Below are 18,547 nucleotides of genomic sequence, written 5' to 3' on the forward strand. Positions count from 1 at the left end.
GAAGAATGCGTTGCGCGTAGCTCGCGTGCAACGCTGCACCCTAACGCATCCCCTTAGCAGCGGGCCGAAAAGCGTTCCGCGCGTGCCTGCGCCTCCTAAGCGAGCGCGTTATTGCGCCCGACATTCTAAACGCGCGTTTCTTCCCTTTTTTTCGTTTCTTCCTTACGCAACTACTCGTTCTCGTAGGAAAGGACGCGCTTTCTGATCGTTTACTTAGTCGATGGGTTTTGCTTATCCATCTTTCGATACGTTTGCCTCAACGTGATGGAATAAAAATATTTCCAGCCAGCGATCCTTCTCACGCCATATCGAGCGAATTTAATCTTTACCTGTGTAATTCTCGATTTTTCCAGTCGGATTTTTCGACTCGTCATTGGTGCTGGTTATCTTTGAAAACGATGAATTGTGAATTGCAATTTCTAAAGTAGCATATAGAGTCAATGACGTCTGACATGTTCGCAATACACGATACACAAGGAATTAATGTAAGTAAATACTAATTTTTGTCAAATTTAGAAGAATTACTATGTAAAAATTGTTCAACAGTTTAAAAAACATTGAACTCTAGAACCGTAACATATCGAGTTCCTGAATTGCCAAATGAGTTAGCCACGCGTGCGAATCAAATTTTCATCCACGTAACTTCGAAGCTTTAAAATCGGATTTTCGTCGTCGTCGGTGAGTCTCGTTGCCTTGGGTACCGATAGCGAAAATTTGAATTCGCCAAACGATATATCGGTGACAATGTTCTTCTAATGCGTGGAGGATACACGATATACAAGAAATTAAATATGCTTTACGGGGGCTAGATGGCTGACGAGAGAGTCGGCTCGGTGGTATTGGATTTATTCGCAGGGGCGTTCTCTGCGGCGACGAGAGGAAATCTGACTTCGCGTGGAATTTTTTAATTAGCAAAAGCAAAATCCGATGCCACGACGGCTTGTTACGCTCTCGTCGGATAAAGTCATCGACGTGTATAGGCGTATCGTGGCGTTAACACGATCTAGTCGGAAACCGGCGTCGATATCGTCCGGTAATCGTCCCGCCATCGATTTAACGATGCGTAACATTCATTATTGATACACTTAGTCGCCTGATGCGTGCCCAGGGACTGTGTTTCAAAGTGATGTTCGCGTGTTACGTTACGATTTCACCGACAATAATTGTATCTCGTCCAAAGGCAGTGGCCAATTGCGAGTGAAAATGTAAAGAAAGAACGCACGTACGACCGCGGAAGAAACAATAGCGGCAAGATGCGAGTACTTTTGCTTTGAAAGTTTCTAAAATAGATGGTTATTATCGTCGTTCGGTTAAGAGAATGTCTGAACTAAAATATATTAGATATAAAATATATATCGACTTTATAGCTCTATCGATCTAGAGCCGCGCGCTTTATAACATACATCTGTTACGAAACTGTGCATGTTTCTTTATTTAGAATGACCAATATGTCGGACTGCACTTACCTTCGTGTTACGAAAAGCATTGATTCTATAGAGAATATTTTATTAAAGATCACATATATCGAACGATCGAAGGTACCACAAGACTTATTGGCAGCAGAATATACATATACTCGCCAGTGTAGATCAAATGTTTAAACAGAATGCAGGAAGAACTGGAAGACATTTTCTAAATCCGGTCATCAAAGTCGCTTGATATCGCAGGTGTCTCTGAATAACGAAAGCATCGTGGATAATCATCGTTGAAGATGGTCAAGATCCTTCCAAGTTCTTTAACGAACTCGTATCCTTAAAATCAAGATCGTTAAAATATTATTGCGATCAGCTCGAGGTAAGAGGATCATATAGCAGTCATTGTTCTATAAACTCATTGATGATTTTATTGATAAAACAAAGGATTACGAACTCATTAAGTCTGTAAAATATATGGATCGATGAAAGAAACGATTAAGTGAAAACCACTAAAATAATTGTTACCCATAAGCACATGTTGCGAGGATAGATGTAAATCTCTTTATGAAATAACTAGGTGAATTTTCGGAATAGCGTGGCCACCGCGGAACTCCGAAATTGCGATAGGATTACATCGCATATAGGTGCGCTAGATTAAATTAACGAGAAACGCTTATGTCAATGTGTGAACGTTCAGCGAATCGTGTATCGATGCCGGCAACCTCAAAAAAGTAATTACGAAATGATGGACAGTATCGTAGGATTGGAAGATCGAAGCGTACATCCATCGATCCATCGTCACATTTTTCTCTCTTTCAAAGAGCACATAATTATCTATCACCTATATGTACAGTACATTGACGAGGTAGAATCTTTACAATTTTTTACTACGATCCGTTGGTGCTTGTGCGTTTTTTTTTTTTTTTTTTTTTCAAATTGAGCGTCGATCAAATTCACCAAGATTCGCGCAATATATCATATACGAGAGTCGTGATAAAGTTGAAAATATTAAATCATGGAATGTTTCAGCCGGTATCTTTGCTTCTTTAAAACCTCCCCATAGCGCTGCCCATACTCCTCCCATGGGGAGAAAGAAGGTGACGACACGCGTAATGGGGTTACGACAGTGTTAAAAACCTCCTTTATCCGGGTTTAACGTCATCCGCTATCGCGATAAAGCCTCGGTTGCTCGCTTAAATGACTACGACTTATCCAGAATTTGTACCGTTTCTGTATCCACTCTCCTTCTTTTTTATTGAAAGCTCTCCGACCATTATCGTGTCGTTCGATTTTCCAAGTGCTTCTGCGTAAAATGTAACATCGTGCGATCTTGCGTAAACCGATTAGAAAGAGCGATTAAACGCGTGTATTTAAGGCTGTAAAATATACGGCGCTTCAACTCATAATTTTCTACCAAAAGTCACACTGTCGATAAGAATTCCTTTTCTAAACTTTCTATAGTACCAAACTGTTGTAGTCGTATAAAAGATACCGCCAAATGATTCGAAGTTTAATATACTCGGACCCAGTTAATTAATTCGTAAATGCTACAATAAATACAATAACGTTCCAGTACTTTTTGTAGCCGCTTGACAAGTACCTCGGTGAGCCACCGAATGAAATAACGCGACAGTCTCTCGCAGTTAGTTAGGCGAAGATCTCTTACCAGTGAAACTCTCTCTCTCTCTCTTTTTCTCCCTCTGAAACTCTCTTACCAGTGGCCACAGCGCAGTGCACAAATGATATTCAACGAAGTGCGAACGCGTTGTCTGCTTTTAAATTTCGAATCTACGCTCGATGATCTTTGCCGGCGATGGTCGAAACGTTCCGCCGGCGAAAGATCAACGAAGGAAACAGTGTCGCGGCGTCTGCATACCGGCTGATATAACGGTACGTAGGCTCTCGCGTCGCGAATCATTCACGCCAGGCGCGCATAAGCACGTAAGTCCATACTTGGACGCATGCTTTCGTACGAATACGAAGTCTATAATGCGTGTGCGGTAGGACCGCGCGAGTGAAAGGGGAGTGGGGGGTTTGTATTCACCCCTTCTACATCCGTGGCAACACAGTGATGGTCCACGGGCGCAGCGATCAATGCCACCGTCGGCCCTCTATGCTTCATCCCCACCAATGCATAGGTCTCCATGACGACAGCATCCCTACGATCCCCTCCAGATCGGCTACAGGCTAGTTGGTGGGGTTGGAAAGCCACGAAAGGGGTGACAAAGCACCCCTATCGCCGCCGCAGCAAGGAATTCCTAGGGTGCGCGGGAGACGACCAGGGGATTTTGACCCTCTCCCGTCGAATCTCCACTTCTCTTTTCGTCTCTCCAACTACCATTGTCTCTCTCTCTTTCACTCACACACACACACACCCTCTCCTTACCCCCTTTTCACCAAACCTTGTCGCTTCTCCTAGTCCTCTCGCCGTCTGCCTCCCTCTATCCCTTTTCGCCACCATCGTCTCTCGTCGTTTTCGCATCTCCGTATGCACCGAGGGTCAGGTGGGTCACTCCAGGTGGCTCGGCCCTGACACGATATCGTCGACACGATTTCTGGATCGTTGATTAGATTATCACGATCAACCTGACGAGAATTCGACGCCGGAAGGTCGTCGCGTTTTTCGCCGGGCCGCATCCCTCGCATTGCGCTTTGACCTACGCTTTCGAGATCGCCTTTAGGCAAATGATATCTCGTTTAATCCTCCTGTTAACTCGAGGAAATGCCTAAAGTTAATGTCGATTATCTGCTCCGTGGATGTTTACGTTCCGAGCAGCGGAATCTCGCAGATCCTCGGACCTGATTTTCTCAGTTGTTCGGCGAACTCGCCTGATCCGGGAATCTTGGTTAAAAACCCGAGCTGCTCATTGCGGCCACCTACGAGACTCCTTTTCACGTGCGTGGCATAAATCAAAAAGGAAGGTGGGCGTGTGCGGCCTGTCGGCCGTCCTCGCGCCCCACAAAAGGAAGATCGCTAAGGTGGACGCGGCCAGCTACTGGAAGAGGAAAGAAGCTGCTGGTGAAAGAGGGAAAACAGCGAGGGTGAGGGAATTCGATCCGCCTCTAAATCGAGTTACCCGGCCTGTTGGAGATAATGATATTTATGCGCGTCAAGTGTATGATGTGTGGTCCGCCACTAGTGGATCGCGCATATGTTTTCAGGGGAAAAAGAAAGACGGCTGTTCGAATGGGAAAAACATAGGTAACTGCGAAAATGTGTCGCGGGTTTGCCCCGTGAGAACGTACACAGGGTGGTGTGAAACAACGATGATTTTAAAACTTTCTTACCCGTGCCGGTCAAAATTCTAAGGTGATTTAAAAGCAGCATCCACCTTGGGACGTATTAAATTGATTTACCTTCGTGAATCCATCTGTTTCATTCTTATATTCAGTTTGCAAATTGGCATTCGTGATGGTTCGTCTCGGTATATAGAAAGGAATCGAATGGATTTGCGCCTGGGAGAAGCGAAGGAACATTGAAATTTATGTAGTCGCACAGGTAGCACAGTAGCGTGCAAAGGGATGCAGCAGTAAAATAGAGGAGACGCTAACGGGACACGAATGCAAGTCGGGTTATTTTTCTGCTATTGTTCTTTCTCCTTTATTACGAGACGCTTTGTGTACCTCCGCTTTTTGATACGAGTCATGTACACGCGTACTTTTGTACCGCCGCGAACCTACTAGACGACTCTGCATAATCTTAACTGAAATAGCGATATTATTATCCTTGCGTTTAATCGCACCCGTTCCCTCTGTTGCTTCTGTCTCGAAACAACTTTCGCCATCATTGTGTCTTTTTTTATCGTTCTATGGTATTAAAAGCTGGTTTTAAAAAAGCTTCTGCTACTTTATTAAATCTTGGGTAGGTAACCAAAACAAACAGACAGAGAATAAACAGTGGTACGGAGGATAAAACATGATTTGAGTCTGTCAGAAGTCAAACAGACCAATTTCACCTTTTTATGCAGCTATCAATTTGACACTATCCAGGCACATAATTAATATTCAAATTTCTTTATCGACAAGAATAATCACGAATTCTAAGGCGAATTTAAAAGAGCAATCGCGATTTGTAATCGTCATTTCTCCGCGACGTTTCTATGGATTTCCGAGCGATTCGTTTAGCGTCACAAACGAACGACGCAAAGGATTCAAAATGAATCGATTATGTTCGCGTTGTAACGCCTATCTGCTTTGTAATTTCAGGTGCTCGCCGCGGAAGACATCATCGCACGCACGCAGATTAAATATCGTGGGAGGTACGAGTGGCTCGATTCGCGCGACCGGCGAGCATCGCTGCGCTTTTCAATGAACGAACGTGACTCATGTTCCACCGCGACCGCGTAAATATTTATCGCGAATAATGCAACCGCGTGGGAGGAGGCTGTATCTTACGCGCGGGCTAAACTTTGCCTCTCTCTCTCTCTCTCTCTCTCTCTCTCTCTTTCTTTCTCTCTCTCTCTCTCCTTCTATCTCTTTCCGCTCTCTCGCCGACTCCTCTGACCCTGAGGGACATTCTTGGCATGACGCGTAAGATCTGTCCCGACGAGGAACGAGGAGAGCCAAACGACGACGGCCAGAGACTAGAGACAACGGGTAGAGAAAAGCTTAGGATGGTGAGCCACGGGGTTTTGAGCACGAAGTTTACACATTGTCATTTGGGACACGGCGCGACGAAGACGGGAAACAACGAAGAACGGCGACACGGTACGAAGGAAGCGAGAAGCTTCGCTGTTGAGCTAAGGATGAAACGAAAGGAAAGGTTCGGATCGGTAAGAGGGACAAGGTGGAAGCACAAAGCGGAAGAGAGAAAGGACGAGAAAGAGAGGAAAGGGAGAAGAAGGAAAAGAGGGAGAATTTTAGAGAGGGTTAAACGGAGAGAGAAAGGACGAGCGAGGGAGAGAATGGCAAAGACGGAGAAAGGGTAACGGAGTCCTTGGTGGACCACTAGGATCCATCCCCACGTAGCTGCCGTCTTCCGTGCAGGGGTTGCTCCGGTGGAAGGGATACTCAGGGGAAGATTAGAGGGGTGGGGGTGCTATATAAGACCGGCGCAAGGGGGGGAGAGCTCAGTTCGTCCAAGAGAAGCGTATCGGTCACGTCGTTGCCACGATCGTTCACGAGAATCTCATGGAACACGGGACTTGTCTCTCCACACATACACACACACACGACGCCGTGTTCTTGTCGCCACGAGAACAACGAGACCGGACCACGCTCTAGGATTCAAGGTGTTTTCCAGCGCATTTTCGAAGGAAACGCAGTGCAGCTACAGTAAACGGTAAGTACTGCGTCGAGCTACCCCTAGCGTAACCTTGAAACGTGCTCTCTGAGAACGGAAGCCACACGATGGCACGGTGAAAACGCCGAGTATCGCAGGAAGTATCAGAGTTTCGGGTCGAATATATAGTGAACTCCGTGAGTAATCTGATATTCGCGTAAAGTTGGCGTAAATCGAGTAAAGCGCTGCTTTTCCCTCACGATGATTTATGCAAGTTTCACGAGAATTATCGATCGATCGATCGTGCTGGACCGGACCTACCGCTGTAGAAATCGTGCGTAAATTACGCTACCCGGCACTCTCATGTTTGTAAAATGTTTATGTATCATCGAAGCTACACTCGTATATCTTCTTTGTACTCGTGCTACGTCTCGTTGCGTTTGGTCTTCGCGATGGAATTCGTTTATTCCAAGGCAAAGTAATCGTTGATATCGCGGCGAACCGCATCGTGATGTTTGTCCGCGAAGTTAACGTCGTTAGAACTTCACCGGGAATTAAAAGAAGAACGTGTTAACGATAGCAGAACTATGTCAGAAAACTTGTTTGCATGCTATTTTTGTATGGAAAAAATTGTCCCGAGAAAGATGTGAAAACCGTTGGCCTTCCAGAGCACAAGTCCATGAATATTATTGCAATTAACAACAGGCGTATCGACTTATGAACGTTAATAATACGTAATTTGAAGAGCGGGCGATAGTTTCACTGGGCCGAACTAATTTTAATGAAATCATTTGTTCGTACGTCGATCCATCTGGTTAGAAACAGTAGATGTGGGATTAATTTTAATCGTATCAGTAACATTCGAGCGGGCATCGATATTTACTGTTAGATTCGACAACATTAAAAGTTACTAATGGGATTCGATATATTCGATTCGCGAACAAAATTGGAAAACTCGTATTGAAATGAACATTGTCGTCGAGAGCCATCGAAACACTGCGCGGACTCGTTTTAGATTGCAGTTTATCGCGTTGTATCGTTTCTGTCGTAAGGAAAACGATTACACGGGCCATTAGAACGATCGTTTCGTAGTTTTCCAAGGAAACGGTTATAAGTCACGTTGTAATAAACGACAGCGACCTGCAAAGATACCTGTCCTTCTTTTTATACTCGGCATCGAGCACAATTTAATCGGACAAAAGGGGATTTCTTGTCTTATCGAGATAACAACTGGATGTTAAATAACCAACCGATGTTACACGGTATTCGTCGCAGAGGAAGAGGAGGATTAACGCGCGCGAGTTCCACCCGCGATATAATATTTGCCAGCTGCGACAGGAAGTCGAGTAAATGAGTATTTTCACTGAATGAAATTGTCTGGCGTACGAGTGCGACATCCGTTTACCGAGAGACTTCCGATTCGTTTTGCCTATGCTTTTCGTGTCTATGCGGTTGCGATATTAATACATTCAAACTGGGTCAAACGTCGAACCTTCAAAATAGATATTTTGCGCGATTCTAACCCGACAGTCAAACATTATTTCCCGATATCATTTCTGATAAAAATACGGTCCCTATTTCGGTTAGCCTTTTTCGTTTTATCGTTTACCCGCGGCTGATTTATCGAGCGAGTCTGCTTTTAGATTTCAAAAAAGCACGCACTTTTCCAATTATGTCACGGTTTTTAAACGTTTTAAATTAAACCGGTCGTTGAACAAAGTAATCTCGCATTCACGTTTCGCTTCGAGGAAAAAGTACACCGTCTGCAGTACACTTTCGCAAACCGCCAGGAAATTAAGCGCAGGGTCTTTTCTTCTTTTCCCTCTTTTTTTTTTTTTAATTTAATTCGCGGTCAAAGCCGCATGGTATCCACTTAAAAAAATGTATTTTAACCTGCTGTGCAGCTCGTAGCGAAAATATCAAACTTCGCCTTTCATTTTTCTTCGCGTACCACTTTCGGGTGTCACTTGCAAATTTCTAGCCGCGTCTCCTCGAGTGTGTAGCTTAACTGAAATATGCGCTTTGTCGGGTCACACTGAACCCGCCTTAATCCTGTTAACCTATCAACACATTCAAAGCCTTTTACGCCATACAAAGATATCTTCATTCTCAATCCCATTAAATCCCTCCATCCGGGAGTTTGAGACACGATGCCTTTAATGTCAAAGAGAATAATCTTTTATGGCGTGTGTTATTTGTTCGTTGGCGCGATGGTACGACGTGAATCGACACGGTGTGTTCTTTTATTTTAACGTATATTTTGGATCGTTTAAAATCCGATATTTCGATAGATTTGGAAATTGGATTGTAGATAAGAGGGATCGATGAAACTTCAGTTTGATATTTCAGCCGCGCAATAATTAACTCCCTTAGGTGACGCTAATGAAAAATCGATTTTGCTTTTCCCAAGCATTTCATAACGCAGCTGCACTTTTTCAATAGCAATGTTCTTTTGTAATAACAATAAAAAATATTTGCCTGTCTGTGTGCAGAATTTAATAAGGAAACGAAACATTGTGTATATTCAACGATCAGAAAGTTCCTCCCTCTCTGTTCATCTTGGAGGCTCTTTTCATCGAAATTCTTTTTCGTACGATGGTAACGTGAAGAGCGTCCTACCGTTAATTAATACTAATATGACCGTGCCTCATTAACGGTTACATTCATTAAATATTCACACCACGCAGACAGCTTGTATCCGAGCCGCATCGATTCAATCGTATTGTGAAAGAGAGGCAGAATGAGAACTTGTCATCCCGTACCTTTCAGCCGCGTTTCCCTTTGCCTCGCGACTCGGATTCAGCCGCATTCACAATAAAACTGACGTGATCTCAAGGAATGAGCCGCGTTTCGCTTTCCTTCCTGGAGCCCGTTTGCGGAATAACAAAGCCTGCGAAGATTGATTAGGAGGACAGAATAGTTTACTTTTCAACTAGCTTCGAATACTTTAAATTAAAAAGTTATTTATATTCGCCATACAAATCTTAGAAATTTGAATACACGGGTATTACAAAATTTGGCGATTCGAATAATTGGAAATTAAAAAATTGCAGAGTTTGAATATTTGCAAATTAGACAATTTTTAGATTACGAATATTTGAAAATGTAGATAGCTTGGAAATTTATTTAAAAAATTGGAGAAATATTTGAACATTTGATATACTAAGGAATTTGAATGAAAAGTTTGAAATCAAAAGTTTCGTATTTTCATTTGTGTGGTTTCAAGATTACTCGACAAGATTCGAAGTAACAATAGAAAAGTTGTAGCCGCTATAGGAAATTTATGTGTTTGTCTGACGCGAACAGAGCTACACTTTCCGAGAGTTCATCCGGTGATTCATTAATCTCTTTTTTTGCCAGGTAAATATATCGACCGTTTGCAAAGTTTGACCGAGTCAGATCGGTCCTCGAGTCCGTGTTCGAAAGGCTAAGCGAATTCTTAGCGAAATTCCGCAAACTCCATTCCGAAATTGTTCTCGTCGATGGAGATGAATCCTCGGTATGGAACTCGGTAGAGAGGCAGCTGCGATCGATTCCATACGGTACAAAGTCGAAAGTTTATTTAACAGGGCCACTTTGCAACACCTAGTTCCTGCGCGGACATTAAATAATATCCTGTTAGCGCAAAGTGGACACAGAGTTTATCCACCGAACTGAACTCTGAATTAATATTGTTCGTATAGAGAACACGGGGGAATAATAAATATAAAGCCGCGATGCTGTTAGCTTTTTCATTCGAATTTACGCATTAGCTTTGTTCCATTGTACAATTCGTATTCTTGTCAGCTCTCACGCGATTCCGTTAAAACTATAATTTCTCTTGTCGTGTCCATTCAACGAATTAATTTCGCCGCACGCTGCGCGCATTTCTCGATTCGTTTGAAACGTTTCACGTGTGTCGAGCCACTTTCCGTGGTTCTCGTTCCTCGCCGATGCTCTCCCCTTTGCCCCACTTTTCCCGGGAAAAAAGGAAGAAAGAAAAAAAGAAAAACAACAGCTTCGCTTCCACTCTGACGGAATAGTAATAAAACGAGCGATCGTGCGGGTGTTCTTCGTCGAATCATGGAAGCTAGATTTATCGTTCCTCGGTGACGCGCGACGTTCATCCTCGCCATGGTCTGTGTACGATAGCTGGCTTTTCCATCCCAACAGAATCGCCTTTTCTCGCGGATTTTATCGCGTATTGATTCGGTCGCATCGTCATCACCGAATGACTTGTTTTATTCGGCCTGCCTGTAACGTATACCGAGGCTCCGCGATCGCAGCTAGAAATCGGCGTTTCGTACAGGACGCTTCGCACAATGGCCAGGCCGCTGACAATGGCGTCGTTAGCGATGGCCTCGGGCTGCTCTCTATCCCTCTACCTACCCTCCGTTCCTCACCTTCTCGCGTTATATCACCCTCTGTATACCTCTCTTTCTCATCCTCCCACCCCTTATAATTCCCCTTTCTCTCTGTTTCTTTCTCTGTATATACACGTCGCACAGCGTCTTGCTTCCACCCTCTCGATCTTTCTCCTTTCTCTCCTTCTCTCCATCAACCTTCATTTTCTTAAACTCCCTCCTCCCTTCCCCCGTCCCTTGCCATCCCTTTTCTCTACTTACGTATCTCCGATTCTCCGTCCCTTTCTCCGGCTTTTCCCCTATTAGCTGCGTCTTTGTCTGGCCCGCGTGGCAGCGTGAAATGCAAACGTTCAGGTTCAAAGCCGACGAAGAGGAGCTTAGCGCCGGCGCTAACCGAACACCTACCACCTACCTCCGTCTACGCTACCGACCGGGAGCACCTCTGCCAGCGATATCTGTAATGATCTTTCTGCCAGCCGTGTATCGCGCCGTGAACCGCTCGAACAACCACCGTTCCGTCACCTATTTCTCCTCTGCTTCCTTCGTTTTTCTTTCTTTACTTTCTTTCAGCGACGTCCCGAGGAAACGAGATTTTCAAGGGCTTTAAAAAAGCTGTTAGTACACGGAGCCAGATTGAAAAGTAGCATTTCAAAAGTAGCATTACGCTCCTTCCTTATTTCCCTGCACGTTTTATTCGAACTACACCGACAGCCATAAGTATTAGGCTACTTACTTGTTATATTCGTCGGAGAGCCCTGACAAATTCTACTTTATTTAATATTTTACCCGTGGCTCCGTGGTGTTTCCCAAGGTTGTTGAGAATTTTCGTTTACTCTTGGAAACTCGTTACAATCTCGCAGACGAACGCAAATAAAACGTATCACTCATTCGCTGCAACGCTGACAAATATCAGAATTTACTTTGATGTTTGAGAAACTTCTTACGGGTTGTGTAAGTGAACTCTGGAGAATTGCGTCGATGTCGCATTTCCACGTTTGCTCCGCTTCGATAGTGACGTATCTCTGCATGACCTAATACGATACGAATAAAGTAACAGATTTATACGGAAACAATTAACAGTTGATAGGAACGGGAAGCATTCGGTAACTATTATCGGTAATCTTAATATTTATAGCCAGCGTGTACGTGTTCCGTGATTCTATCGACTAGAAACGCGAAAGACTTTATTCTTGGAATCAGAGTAATTAATTTAATTCCGTTGTTTATCGCGACTGGGATCCGGAAACTTCTTTGATATCGTGGCGTAATTTAATTAAAAGATCGCAAAGATACCAAGTGAATTTACAGTCTGCGGAAATTCCAATTCGAGCTGCAAAATGATATAATAAGTCATTTTTAATTTCCCTTTATGAAGGTGCGTGTTCGCGCAAGCAGTCAGCGGTAGCAGCTGATTAAAGTCCTCCCGTGGTTGCGCTTCCATTCTCTGCGGCTTCGCTAAATCCATACTAATTCGGCGAAGAAAAGACAAACGGTCTGGACGCAAATCCTGGCTAGCTACCCAGCTTAGCGCCGGCGCCATCCGAATCTCTGCAACCTCCAACTACTCTATCGACTGGAAGTACCTCAGCCAGTGATATCGTGTAATGATGTTGGCGCGATTCACGCGCTCGAATCCACCCTCGAGAACTAGTAAAACGAAAGAAAAGAAAAAGCGAAAAGAAATAGAAAGGGAAGGAACGAAAGAAAGAAGGAAAAATGAAAAAGAAAGGATGAAATTCCTTCTTCGCGCGGTGGATGGATCGGGCGTACCTTTTAACGCAGATGACAGGGGAAATCTGGAGAACGACACTGCGGCAGAGAACGGTTTCACACTTAAAAGCCATTACTCGCCGGAACTTTCGCCAGCCTCCCTTTAGTTTTCCTACCCCTCTCTTCTCTCTTTCTTTTTCTTTTTTTTTTTTTCTTTCATTCGTCAGCTTTAACGTCTCGCTTTTCCGACTTCTGGCACGCCAACTCCTCGAACACCGCATGACGACCATGATGGACCAATCGACACGGTTTAGTTTCCGTTGCTTTGAGAGAACAGTGATCGTTTCCCCAAGAGAAATTCTAATCGTACGACGCTTTGATGTATCGCTCTTTTGGTCTTTTCTTCTTCGCGAATCTGAAGATATGACGCGGTAGATCGTCGAGAGGATTCTTCATTTTGTTCAATCACTTTACTCTATGCCATTAAATTCTGTCTGTAATTCGGCCAAGACCAGGATAATGAACAGCGAGTGCAGCTCCATCCTACTTAGAAGGTTAATTAACCACGGAGGTAACTCGAGAGGTTGAAAAAAGAGATAATCGCGGTTGGCAAAAGGACTGACCAATGGAAAACCCACGAAATGATACCGTCACGCTGTGCAGCTTTTCCGTTTGACTTACATCCCCGTTTTTTCTCCGTGGCGATTTCGTTCTAAATTCTCGGTCTAGATGAATTTCACGGCCCTTTACTCCCGCAAGTAACCGCGTTTGATATTATTCGTCCGTATATTATTCGCAGGATTTCATTTCGACGGCTCGTTGCGTTTCTCATGAAAATTCAACGCGCGAGCCCTCTCCCTCCGTCGTCTCTGACATTCTTTCGCATACGCCTGAAATTGATGCACCAGCCTGCATTTTTTTTTCTCTCTCTCTCTCTCTCTTTCTCTCTCCTTCGATCAAATTCTGGGGTAAAGAGATCGCGACGCCTAGGATCACAGACGAATATAACACGAACGCGTAGCCGCGAGAAAAATTTCATGAAAGCGAGAAAGAGGAAACGAAAGGGAAGATAGATCGATCGATCGTGTGGCAAGTGTGCGAACCCTGGCAAATTATCGCCAAGGATAACAGAGGGTGTCTGTCCTTCGACATCCTTGGTCCTTGGGGCCGAAGTTTGTCTTTGTAAGGAAAGAATCGAGGTACGAGAAGAGGATCGCTAACAGGATTTTCAGATTAGGGTAACACGGTCTTGGTAATTGTTTCCGTGTCTCTGTTCAATTCCAAAGAGCCTGAAAATGCTATTGGAGCGTAGCAGAATCCCTTTTCACGGGGGTAAAGTTGAGCAACGGTCTACTCGTTTCATCGCTCTTTTTCGCCGACCTTTTGAATTAACCCGCTAACCCTTAACGACCGAACGTCTCGTGATAGATTTCGAGGTTTAGATTCGTTCGTTGTCTACCCTTGTTTCGATGTAGTCGTACGTATTGCGTAAAATCGATCCATAAGCCGAAGAACAGGAAAAAGTTGCAACTATTTTCCCAATTAATTGCGTAATCCGCTCTTGTTTGTACCACTCTTGCGTAACAAATGAATTTGTAGGAGTAATTTTTTTTTTTTACAACCGAACAGTAATCGTGTACTTATGTAACGAAATTGAGAAATTGATAAAAAGTGGAATTCGTATCAACATTTCATCGATATATCTGTATGATTAGACTAGAGCTCGGTTTATACGAACTTGATAATTGTACAATTGAAGTTCGCATAATAGAAGTCTCCACTGGTTTGTCCCGCTATCTATAAGTTTTCGTTCGTACAATAGGAAGAGTTCATCGTCGTACAAGCGAAGTGAACCGACAGAAGATCGTTTAATCGTGCATGTTAATCGAAAATTTCATTGAAATAAAAGAACGTTCCTGTACGATGTATATAGTTGTAGTATGCATATTTCTGTCCGAAGAATGGAGGGACGAATTCGAAGTTGGAACAGAAAAATCTTGCATGGAGCATGGATGTTGAATTCAGGTGGAAAATGTGGAGCATCGAAATCTTAACTATTTCGATAAAACGACGGTATGTGGGCAATAATGTTCCTCTCGGCGGAACGATTCACCAGAGAGCAGAGATTTCACGAACGATTCGCGGCCAACAAATTGTTTTCCGCACTCGACCAGGCAGCCAACCATCCCCTCGTACCACCACTGTTTTCTACAGCGTATCGGAAAGCTCTTTGCGGTTAGTTCGGTCGCGACGTTACCCCATTTTTTTTTTTTTTTTTCTCCGCGACTATTAACCATCCTCTTTCATCCCTCTTCCGGGCTGTCTGCTCGTGGTTTGCCGAAAGTACCCGCTGGCTCTCGCACTCATTAGCCGCGTTTCAAATTGAGCGTAATCGATACTCGATCGAACGTCACCTCTCAGACGTCTTCGTTTCGGAAGACGACGAGTGAGTGGTGAAAAAGGAGGAAAGGAGAAAGAGAAGAAGCAAAAAAGAAGGGCCAAGGTAATAAACGGTATTTCGAGATGGAACAAAGAAACCTCGAGAGTCCTCCGGGTGTATCGGCTGGAAAAGTGGCTGTTTTACGAACACAACGGAATATCAGAAGTCGTGACGTGCGAGTGCAAACTCGCCGGATAACAGCGAAAAGCCTGGGCCGGAAAAGGGAAAAGAAGGAGGGACAGTGTGTTCTCTTACTCGTGACGAACATGGTGTAACGTTTCAAAGAGTTTCGTGGGATCAAACGATTTCCTGCCACCTTCCCCGGTTCGGCTAACTGTCTCGGTGATAAAACGAGTATCTTACGGGCTCGATTTTCGAGATTGGGTGACCGGGAAATCGAAGTGGACATCGAACAGTACGTTCGAGTACGTCTTCTTGATTTTATCTTTCAATTTGCTTTGTTCGATTTATCGTTATGTCTTTACCGACGATCGAAGGGCTCGTAAGAAAAATCACCCTTGCTCGCGTTAGAGTGAATTCAGGATGTTCATGATAGTTTTGAAGGATTAAATAGGAACGAATAGCTTTGAACAAAAATATTTGCATTTTTGTCTTTTGATCTTTCTTACGACAGGCCATTCCCAAGCTTTCCATTAATCGGTGTTTTGGTAAACGCGGTTTCATTGTACTACGAAATCAACGCAAACACTAGTAGATAAATGGCTGAATTTTGCGTCGAACTAAATTGAAAATAAACCACGTATGATCCAGTTTCTCCGCCATAGAGCAGCCTGCGCGAATCAAGCGCGATTTTCCCTTTATCCCGAGATTTCGAGCAACCCGTGACAGCGAACAAAACCAGGTGCAACGCAATAAAGTGGTTGCTCTCGTCATACAAATGTTCCAATGGGGAAAAAAGATTGAATAGAGGGAAACCGAAGTTGAATCTCTGCGCGAGCACCGCGCTTGATCCGGTGATATCCCGGTAGCCTGTTCATCGAAACTTTGAAAGATAACTCGCACGTATCAAACGAACGATCGAGTTCGGTGAATAAGAAGAAAACGCGTGGTTCTCGTTAAGTGTCTTGGAAGAATCGATAGTAGTTCACTTGCTACGCCTGTACACCGTGGTCGCGTAAGAAAGTAGAAAAATGGGAAGGATCAGAGAGAAAGGCGAGGCAAAGAGAAGAGGGAGAGAGTAGTACTTCGAAATCGAACAATGAAAACTCGAGGGTCCTTCGGGAGTAGCAGCGGGAAAAGTGGCTGTTTTACGAACACAACAGAGTGCAAGACTCGCCTCACGCGGGCACAATGTGACGACTTGAGAGGAACAAGTTGAAGAAGTGGGAAGTATGTTCGGCCTGTGAAGGCGTTTCGCCGCGCTTCTGCTCGCCTCGGGGATTTCGACGACGCGTTCTAAACACGTTCTCTGGATCAACCACGATACACTCGATGCCAACGAGCGACTCTCCTATCCAAGTCTGTTATTTCGAGTTATTATCGAGTACCACCTGTATACGATCATTCCGTGCAGAGATTCTGTTTCGTGTTCCTTTTTCGCTCTCTCGGCCGAGGTAGACGCGTAAATTCACTGGATGCTGTCGCCAACAAATGCCGGTCTCGTCTCTAACGAGGCATCGAACTTGGCGTAGTTACATATATACCAGAAACTATTTACAACGATTTTTCCACGCGGTACAGATCTTGTCGGTCGAGGCGTGCAACTTTGCTCCGTAACGTCCCTGACAGTTCGTAGCGTGAAACGGTTTAATAATTCACTCGCAGTTGGTTAGGTTCAATCGTGAATGCCGACGAGATCTCAGGCAAGCGACAAGTCTGCGAACAGTTAGGCAGCTAACACCGCGGAACTCAATTCTTGGAGTTAGTCGGACGAATGGGTGGTAACGAGTTAACGGTGTCGGTCGACTAAACTTCAACCTAGTCGCACCTGCGTGCTGACTTTATTCTCTGGCAAACGTCGGGGCTTCATTCATCATCTTTCACTGTCGTAGTACAGTCGTTGGCGACGAGGCGATGGCGGTTTGAATATCCGTGTTTCACGCCGGCAGATACGCGACGTTAATTGTGAAAATTTCGAACGTAGCCGTGGTATATCATCGTTTGGTCGGACAACGCGTCCGTTTGACCATCCTCCACCCCTGACGTGTGCTTGCCTGTGTCCCTGGGTCTCTCGGTTTTTTCATCCCAACGTGCACCAAGCTCGCCACGATCGATCTTTGTCACCACCTGCGAGCAAACAGCCGCACGCACGCACACGCGTGCGCGTTTTCCAACGTCCGAACAGGTTTTCGCCTGTGTGTGCCCGTGGCAAACACAGGTCCCAGACAATGCAGACGGGACGAAGGATTCATATTTCCCGATGCACGCTGGCCAGAACGCCAGCGAACGAACAGAAAGAGAGAGAAGCAGAGATAAAGCGAGAGTGGGGAAAAAAGAGGGTGTGAGAGGGAAAAAAAGCAGGGCGCGAAAGTCGCTGCAGACCGTGGAAACTTCGGAATATGGAGACGGAATAGCCGATACCGAAGAGACGAGGGAACGTCGCGACGCTGCCAGTCGGCAAGTGGAAAAAAAGAAAGAGAAAGATCGCATGGGTGGAGAAGCGTGCAAATATTTTTCCAGTCCTAGGAAAATCGAGCCTTCTCTTTCCACGCTTTCCGCCTCTCGCTGCCTTACAATCTCGATATCTCTATATTTGCTTCGGCTTCTCGTTTCGTTCTCCCTTACTTTGTTCTCGCCTCTCTTGGTCTGTTCCCCTCGCTTCTTCCTCGTTCGCTGTTGCCACCACCTTAAGTTCTTTAAACGGGCAACTTTCTCGATACCAAAGACTCTTTAATTTCTTTTCCATTCCTGCTGCGAGCGCGCCTTCTCCCCTCGTTTCTTTCTCATTTCACGCGACAGAATGTCCCTTTGAACGCGTGCACACAAACGCCGCAATAAAAAATGACGATTCAGAAACCCGATAATCGAGGAACCTCAACTGCTCTACAGATTTTCGATCACCCCTGAACCAGAGATGCTCCCGTTGACTCGTGATTCTTCCACAGAATGTGGTCCATTGTGCGTGCATCTGTTGAAGCCTATGCTCGACCCATCTACGAAAGAGTCTTTGACGTGCGATAAGCTGCTTTTCCTTTCGTGATAGATCCTCGAGGAAAGAAAGCCCAGGTATTTGCGATGCCAGGTCGATTCGAACCCGATTTGTCGCAAGTGTATATTTTTAATGTGTCGATAGAATCGCAACGAATGGTAGCCACTCGCAATTTCGAGAAGTCTAATTGCAAACGTAAAAATAGTAGAGAGAAGCGGAAACAACCGGATGGACTTGTCGATGACCGTTTGAGTCGTCAGCCACCAAGAAGACTGATTTCACGACAGCCGTATATTTTCTCATTTAATC

The 18,547-nt window shown here is 44.8% G+C and overlaps 1 protein-coding gene across 5 annotated transcripts in view; it reads left to right on the forward strand.

Annotated features, from left to right (window-relative positions):
• The window catches only part of LOC138185624 (uncharacterized), a 132,984-nt gene that overhangs the window by 53,536 nt on the left and 60,901 nt on the right, over window positions 1–18,547 (forward strand). For 3 of the 5 annotated variants that reach the window (XR_011174684.1, XR_011174683.1, XR_011174685.1), the window contains exon 3: window positions 5,622–6,696. The exons of the other annotated variants lie outside the window; for them this stretch is intronic. The gene's annotated coding sequence lies outside the window, so the exon portion shown is untranslated. The remainder of the gene's footprint in view (window positions 1–5,621; window positions 6,697–18,547) is intronic. 5 annotated transcript variants of the gene reach the window in all.

The sequence above is a fragment of the Bombus flavifrons genome, chromosome 12, assembly GCF_040668555.2.
Source record: "Bombus flavifrons isolate JBK064 chromosome 12, iyBomFlav1_principal, whole genome shotgun sequence".
NCBI lineage: Eukaryota > Metazoa > Arthropoda > Insecta > Hymenoptera > Apidae > Bombus > Bombus flavifrons.